This window comes from Hippopotamus amphibius, chromosome 16 (assembly GCF_030028045.1).
Source record: "Hippopotamus amphibius kiboko isolate mHipAmp2 chromosome 16, mHipAmp2.hap2, whole genome shotgun sequence".
Taxonomy (NCBI): Eukaryota; Metazoa; Chordata; class Mammalia; order Artiodactyla; family Hippopotamidae; genus Hippopotamus; species Hippopotamus amphibius.
This window is the reverse complement of record NC_080201.1, coordinates 53,166,250-53,174,184: the sequence shown is the minus strand read 5'-3', so window position 1 is coordinate 53,174,184 and position 7,935 is coordinate 53,166,250.

The window sequence follows — 7,935 nt, the reverse complement described above, 5'->3', positions numbered from 1 at the left end:
AGCAAGTCAGTCTCTGTTGCTTGCGGCCGAAGAACCCTAACACATACTTGTTCTTTCAAGGATTTTGGGTGGGATGAGAAAGACAAAGGACAGGCACCAGAGGGAGCACAGAGAAAAGGGAAGCAGAGGTTTTTTGTTAGGGTTTTTTGTTGTTGTTTTTGTTTTTGTTTTTTTATTTTTCTAGGCTGCGCCAGGTCTTAGTTGCAGCATGCAGGATCTTCAGTTGCCGCATGAGGGATCCTTAGTTGCAGCATGTGGACTCTTTAATTGTGGCATGCATGTGAGATCTAGTTCCCCAACCACAGATTGAACCCCGGCCCCCTGCACTGGGAACGTGAAGCCTTATGCACTGGACCACCAGGGAAGTCCCTGTTAGTTTTTTTTTTTTAATAAATTTATTTGTTTATTTAATTTATTTATTTATTGGCTGTGTTGGGTCTTCATTGCTGCACACGGGCTTTCTCTAGTTGCTGAGTGCGGGGGCTACTCTTCGTTGTGGTGTGCAGGCTCCTCATTGTAGTGGCCTCTCTTGTGGAGCACGGGCCCCAGGCGCGTGGGCTTCAATAGTTGCAGCACATGGGCTCAGTAGTTGTGGCTCACTGGCTCTAGAGCACAGGCTCAATAGCTGTGGCACACGGGCTTTGTTGCTCCACGGCATGTGGAATCTTCCCAGGGTAGGGCTCGAACCCGTGTCCCCTGCATTGGCAGGCGGATTCTTTACCACTGCACCACCTAGGAGGTCCCCTGTTAGTTTTTAAAGTGGTAGAACTTTGCATATATTTATAGGTTAAGAAGGAGGAGGGAGAAGGAAAGACTGTTGAAACAGAGAAGGGAAGAACGATGGAGTAATATTCTGGGATTCGTGATGATAGGTGGTGCGTGGGTGGAGAGGCTGGACTAGAATAGACCCTGGAGAAGCAAAGTAAATGTGGGTGTGAATTCCCGTAGGTGTGTATAGGAAGCTGAAGGAAATGAATGACTGATTAGCTGCACTTTTATTTGTTGAGACTGAAAGGGTAGGGTTGGGGGACGCTCGTGGGAGAGTGGTGACTGAGAGAGGGCTGACAAAGAAGTCAGAGTGGCACCTACATGTACCACTTTGCCACCACTCTTCTCTGAGCCAATCTCAACCACCTGAACCAGGGACAGGGATGTGCTGACAGATGAGGCAGAGGCCAGGGTGTATGGGAATCACGAGGGTGCTGGTCATTTTCCATTTGCCCCTCCAGGTCCACCTCCACCCTTCTCTGCCCATATGGACAGCATCATCCGGGCGCCCTTGTCCTCTGACTTCTAACTGGGTCATTCTGAGTATTTCGTCTCCTACTCCCAGCTCTGGATCAGTACTGTGTTTTGTTTTTTTTGTTTTTTTTTTTTTGGCTGCACCATGTGGTATATGGGATCTTAGTTCCCTGACCAGGGATAGAACCCACGCTCCCTGCATTAGAAGAGCAGAGTCTTAACCACTGGACCACCAGGGAATTCCGAGTACCGTGGTTCTGAGAGTGGCTGTACCCTCCACAACGCCGACACCGCTCAGGTATGTTCCATGGTCTCACCAGGCTCCAGTAATACCATTTCCTCTCCTGACCCCTGCAGACCTCAGAGTAGTCCGAATTCTCTCAATCTGACCCACACTTTCTGCAAAAAGTCCCTTCATTAAATTATCTTCAAAATCCCAGCTGTGGTGCCCTCTGTTTCCCGCTGGGACCCTGACTATTAGAGAGCTAGCCAGAAAGATCAGATGGTCCAACATGAGACTTTGGCTGGGCAGAGAAGGGAGAGGAGCCAGGAGGGGTCTGGCCAACTGGCAGAAAACAGAGGGATCAGGGAGTGGAGCTCTCTTCTACCTGTTCATGCTGCAGGGGTGATGGGAGTGGAGGCCTGCCAGGCCTAGAAGGCAGATGCTGGGATAAGAGCACAAGATACTGGATTTTGAACATGGAACACAGTACTGGGTTGTGGTTAAAACCAGGGATTTCTAGTTTGGGACCCAAAGAGTCCTGTGTTACAATCTTGGCTCTGCCACTTTACTAAATGTGTCACCCAGGGAAGTGACTTCACCTTCCTGAGTGTATATCCTCATCTTTAAAATACCAACCCTACAGGTTTTTGTGAGGAGTAAACATATAAACCATTTGGCACAGTGCTTGGCATGCAGTATAAGTGCTTGGTAAATGTTCACTACACGCACTGCACTTCCGGGTAATGACTAAGTCCAAGGTGTGGTCATGGGAGTGGATGGCTGGCGTGGGATGAAGGTCATCAAGGATGAGGTGGAAAGAGACCAAGAGGCTAGATAATTAGAAGGATGGGTCATCACACAGAGGTTAAGTATCCCAGCGGAATGGCAGGGGCTGGGCTGGGGTGGAGAGGAAATCTGTGAGGATGCACTAGAGTCTTCAGGAATGAGGGGAAGTAAGCAAGGAGTCAACAGATGTCAATGAGGAGGTGGAACAGAGGGTGGTAGAACCCGAGAACACAGACTCAAGGAAGCCTGGGTTCTGTGAAGCCAGATTAGAGTCGGTGTCTGCCTCATCCGAGTTCCCACAGCCCCTTGCGTGTCCCTTTGAGATGCCCTCAGTGGTCACATCCCCCACAGAGCCACAGCATGTCAACAGAGGGATTGGATCTGACCCATCCTGTAGTAGCTGGAACAGAAGTAAACATTGGTAAATGATTGTTGATTGACTTGGAGGGTGAGGGAAGGAGAACAGTCATGGGTGATATTTAGTAAAAAGGCAGAGCCAGGGGACTTCCCTGGCAGTCCAGTGGTTAAGACTCTGTGCTTTCACTGCAGGGGGCACAGATTCGATCCCTGGTCAGGGACCTAAGATCCTGCACGCATGCTGTGGCCAAAAAAGTAAAAAAAAAAAAAAAAAAAAAGGCAGAGCCAGGATTGTAACACAGGACTCTCTGGGTCCCAAACTTTAAATCCCTGGTTTTACAGAAACAGACTCAGACATAGAGAACAGACTTATGTTTGGCAAGGGCGAGAGGGTGGGGGAAGGATGGATTTGGAGTTTGGGGTTAGCAGATGCAAACTATTATATATAGAATGGATAAACCACAAGGTCCTACTGTATAGAGATCTATATTTAATATCCTGTGATAAAGTATAATGGAAAAGAATATAAAAAAGAATGTATATATATGTATAACTGAATCACTTTGCTGTACAGCAGAAGTTAACACAACATTGTAAATCAACTATATGTCAACTAAAAAATAAATTAAAAATTTCAAAATCCCTGGTTTTAACCACAGCCCACTACTGTCTTCCATGTTCAAAATCCAGTATCTTGCGCTCTGATCCCAGCACCTGCCTTCCAGGCCTGGCAGGGCTCCACTCCCATCACACCTGCAGCATCAACTGGTAGAAGAGAGCTCCACTCCCTGATCCCTCTGTTTTCTGGCAATTGGTCAGACCCCCTCCTGGCTCCTCTCCCTTCCCTGCCCAGCCAGAGCCTGATATTGGACCATCTTATTTACCCTTGACTTTGTTCCATTTATCTCTATGCATACTCTTTACTTTTAAAAACTTAATGCTTTAAAAAAAAAAAAAAGCAACCTCTTACTCAACTTATTTATTTTTATACATCTTTATTGGAGTATAATTGCTTTACAATGTTGTGTTAGTTTCTGCTGTACAACAAAGTGAATCAGCTATATGTGTACATATATCCCCATATCCCATCCCTCTTGAGCCTCCCTCCCACCCTCCCTATTCCACCCTCTAGGTCATCACAAATCACCAAGCTGATCTCCCCTATTACTCAATTTAAACAAATGTTTCCTGAGACCTGCATACATACTATTCCACTTGTCCGGAAAATCCCTGCCCATTCTCCACCCAAAGATCTCCTGCTCCTCATTCAAGAATGAGCAGAGGGGCTTCCCTGGTACCACAATGGTTGGGAATCTGCCTGCAGGGGACACGGATTCGATCCCTGGGCTGGGAGGATCCCACATGCCACGGAGAAGCTGAGCCCGTGCGCCACAATTGCTGAATCTGTGCTCCAGAGCCCGCAAGCCACAACTAATGAGCCCACGCTCCGCAACTACTGAGGCTCGCATGCCTGGAGACTGTGCTCCGCAACAAGAGAAGCCACCACAATGAGAAGCCTGCGCACTGCAACGAAGGGTAGCCCTCCCACTCTCTGCAACTACAGAAAGCCTGCACGCAGCAACGAAGACCCAATGCAGCCAATAAATAAAAATAATTTTTTTAATAAAAGAATGAGCAGAAATTAATCATCAGGGAGAAGAAAGATAAACCACAATTACATACTACCACGTGTCTATCAGACTGGCAAAATTACAAGTGTCTGACAATACCAGGCAAGGACGTGAGGCAAAGAGAACTCCCAGTCAGTGCTGGTGGCATAGTAATCGGTATAAACACTTTAGAAAAGAAGTTTGTCAGTGTAGTAGGCTGAAAAACGTCCCCCAGGGACTTCCCTAGCGGTCCAGTGGTTAGGACTCTGCCCTTTCACTGCAGGGGGCATGGGTTCAATCCCTGGTCGGGGAATTAAGATCCTGCAAACTGGCAGGGCACAGCCAAAAAAAATAAAAGTCCATGGCTTAATCCCTGGAGTCTGTGAATGTTATTTTATGTGGCAAAAAGAACTTTGCAGATGTGATTAAAGATTCTGAGATGAGGAGATTATTCTGGTTTATTCACGTGAGCCCTAAATGCAATCACATGTATCCTTATAAGAGAGGCAAAGGGAGATCTGACACTGACAGAAGAGGAGGCACTGTAACTACAGAGGCAGAAACTGGAGTCATGCAGCTGCAAACCAAGGGATGCTGGCAGCCACGAGAAGCTGGAGGAGGTAAGGAACAAATTCTCACCTAGAGCCTCCAGAGGGAATAAGGGCCTGCCAACACCTTGACTTCGGCCCAGTGAAACTAATTTTAGACTTCTGGTCTCCAGAACTGTGAGAGAATACATTTCTGTTGTGCTAATCCACTAGTTTTGTGGTAATGTGTTACAGCAGTCATAGGAAACTAATTAGGCAGTATTGACCAAACCTGAACATACTCTTACCTGTGTCCAGGAATTCTCCAACTCTCCTTCTAGGTATATCCCAACAGAAAGGTAAGCATTTGTTTACCCCCACCCCCAAAAAAAGTCTGAGAATGTTCACAGCACCATTATTCATTACAGCTCCAAACTGCTAACAACCCAGCGTCCATCAACGGCGCAATGCGTGAACTACCTGTGGGAGAGTCACACAATGAATGCTACACAGCAATAAAAATGAGTCACCCACAAGTACAACGTGCAGGAATCTCACAAACACAATGTTGAGCAGAAGGAACCAGGCGCAGCAGAAAATATACTGTATGATTCCATTTATATCAAGTTCAAAAAGAGTTAAAATTAACGGTTTCATTGAGCGACGTGAAACTAGAAAGTTAAAGAAAAACAAGGAATTATTACTGTGAAAGTCAGGATAGTGTTCCTAGCTAGGGGAAGGGGGGGGGGCTGCGATCAGGAGGGAGCACATGACAGAGAGGGGGCGGGGGGACTTCTGGGGTGCTGTCAATGTACCTCTTATCATGGGAGGCGCGGGTATTTTACAGCAGCTTATTAACTGTGCATTGATGTTTTATCACTTTTCTGAATGTTATATTTCACCATTAAAAAGTATCTTGGCAGGACGTCCCTGGCTGTCCAGTGGTTAAGACTCTGTGCTTCCACTACAGGGGGTGCCGTTTCCATCCCTGGTCAGGGAACTGAGATTCCACATGGCAAAAAAAAAAGCATCTTGGCGGTGGTGGTGGTAATTTTTAATAAAATGAACAGGGAGCTTCCCAATCCATGAAGCTTTCCTGGGTCCCTCCATCCAGGGTCATCTGAGCTCCTCCAGCCTCTGCTGCTTGTTCAGTCACTGGGCACTCTGGGCTGTGACCCGCGATTCCAGTCTGGCTCACCCACCGGAATAGGAGCTGTCCAGAATCAGCGCCCAGGCCGCCGTCCTCTCAGGGTCCTCAGCAGGGGCCAGCTAGCCCAGGGCCAGGCAACCAGGAGGCCTCATGGAACACGTGCTGCCGTGCCCCAGGCACACAGGGCCTGCTTCTCTTACCTCCTCACGCTGTCGTTGTCAGGGCCCCTGTGTGTCTGCCAGCAATGTGGTAGCAGATGACTGCTGACCGAAAGAGGGCATGGCTGACTCTGCAATGCCACTTACCTTTGGCTCTGTCCATGTCTCTCTACAGCCCATTCAGGAATATTCCCTAAGGCCTCCTCGAGGGATGTTCTCTGCCTGGAATGGCCCCTCTCTGTCATCCTGTTGAACTCCTACTCATCCTTCAAGAGCCAGCTCCAGGCTCCTCTCCTCTGTGAAACCATGGCCCACCTTCCTCTGAGCTCCCACAGGTCCCTATTTCCCTTGGCTGCAGCCTGTCCATGTCCTGCCCCATGGAATCTTTTTCAACTTCTGAAGCTAATATCCCTGGGTTGTCCTCTTAGCCTGGGTCTGACCTACGTCTGGGCCTCCTCAGGACTCTGTCAAAACATCCAACGCGGGCTCTGGCAAGCCCAGCCGAGCTCCCTGGCGCATGCGCTCAGGGAGGTTCTGGAAGCGCGAGACACTGCCTCGACGTTCCCGCCACCGCGGACTCCTGGCACGCACTGCGCCTGCTAGGCTCCCGCGACCTCAAGGTTTGGCTCCCTTACTTAAGGCACGCAACCCCTACCCCGGCCGAAAAAGGTGGAGCGGGCGGGGACTAAAGAATGGGGCGGGGCCTTCGGAGGGCTAGCCTAAGGAATGGGGCGGGGCTGAGGCCGGGGGCGGGGTTCCGCAAGGAACTGAAGCCAGGGTGGGAGTGGGAGTGGGGGTGGGAGCAGGGCCAGAGCCTGAATTTTATCCAGTAAAGGGGCGGGGCCCACCATTTGTAAATCGGGGGTGGGGGGGAGAGACACCCCAGGGCCTGAGGGAGAGGCGGGTGCTAACATTTAGCTCAAGGGAGGCGAAGACAGCAGCAGCGCTCACCCCCCAAGCAGGGGAAGCCCCAAGTAGAGGTGGGCCCCACATCTTGAAAGCTCGTTGAAAAGAAAGCCTATTCCCACCCCAGCCAAGGAGAGTCCCCTAGCTGAGGAAAGGAGAAAGCACGTGGAAGTCCCCACCTACCTCCCAACCTGACTGCATCCACAAGGGGGGAGCTGTTTTCCATCTCAGTGCTTCTCTACTCCTCAGGCAAGTCACTTCAAATGCGGGTAAAATCCCTACTTAACGCAGGGTGTCTAAGTAATTAAATAGATCTTATCTAGGTGCCCCGCAGACCTTACCTCCCTCCCAGAAAAGGTAAACGGAGGCAGTCTGGGATCACACAGCAACTAGATGGACCAGGTCTTGACTCCTGGACAGGATTCAGCTCCTACACTTGCCACTGTATCGCTGTATGCCCACACAGGTCAGGGGTCCAGGACAGGTAACCAGGTGTGGGTAGGCACATTCTTTCCCCAGGAAAAGCCAACAGTTGGGAATCCCTGCCCACCCCATTCCCAACTCCCTAGCCCAGGTCCCCTTCTCCCCAAGGAAGGAAAAGCTCCAGTATTGTGTAAGAAACGTGAGTTCCTACGCTCTTAAACAAGGGGTGGGGAAAGAGCAAGAGGCCACAACCTCAGCTGTAGCCACAGGGCAGCAGGAAGGAGTGTTTCGCCTCAGAACAACGGAAACCCAGATGTAAGCTAAGTCACTGTCCAGCAGGTGTGAGGGGTGGAGAGCCACCTGGAGAGGGTTTCTAGGCAGAGAGCACGGGCTGCGGACCCATTTGGTTTCCAAACCCTCAGGCTCTGCCAGCCTCGGAGACAGTTAGCTGGCCCACCCCAAGGAACTAGTTAACAATTCCAGCACTCCCAAGGACACAGACAGAGAGGAGCAAGGCGGGTGCGAATGAGGTTGAGCGAGTTTATGACTCGAA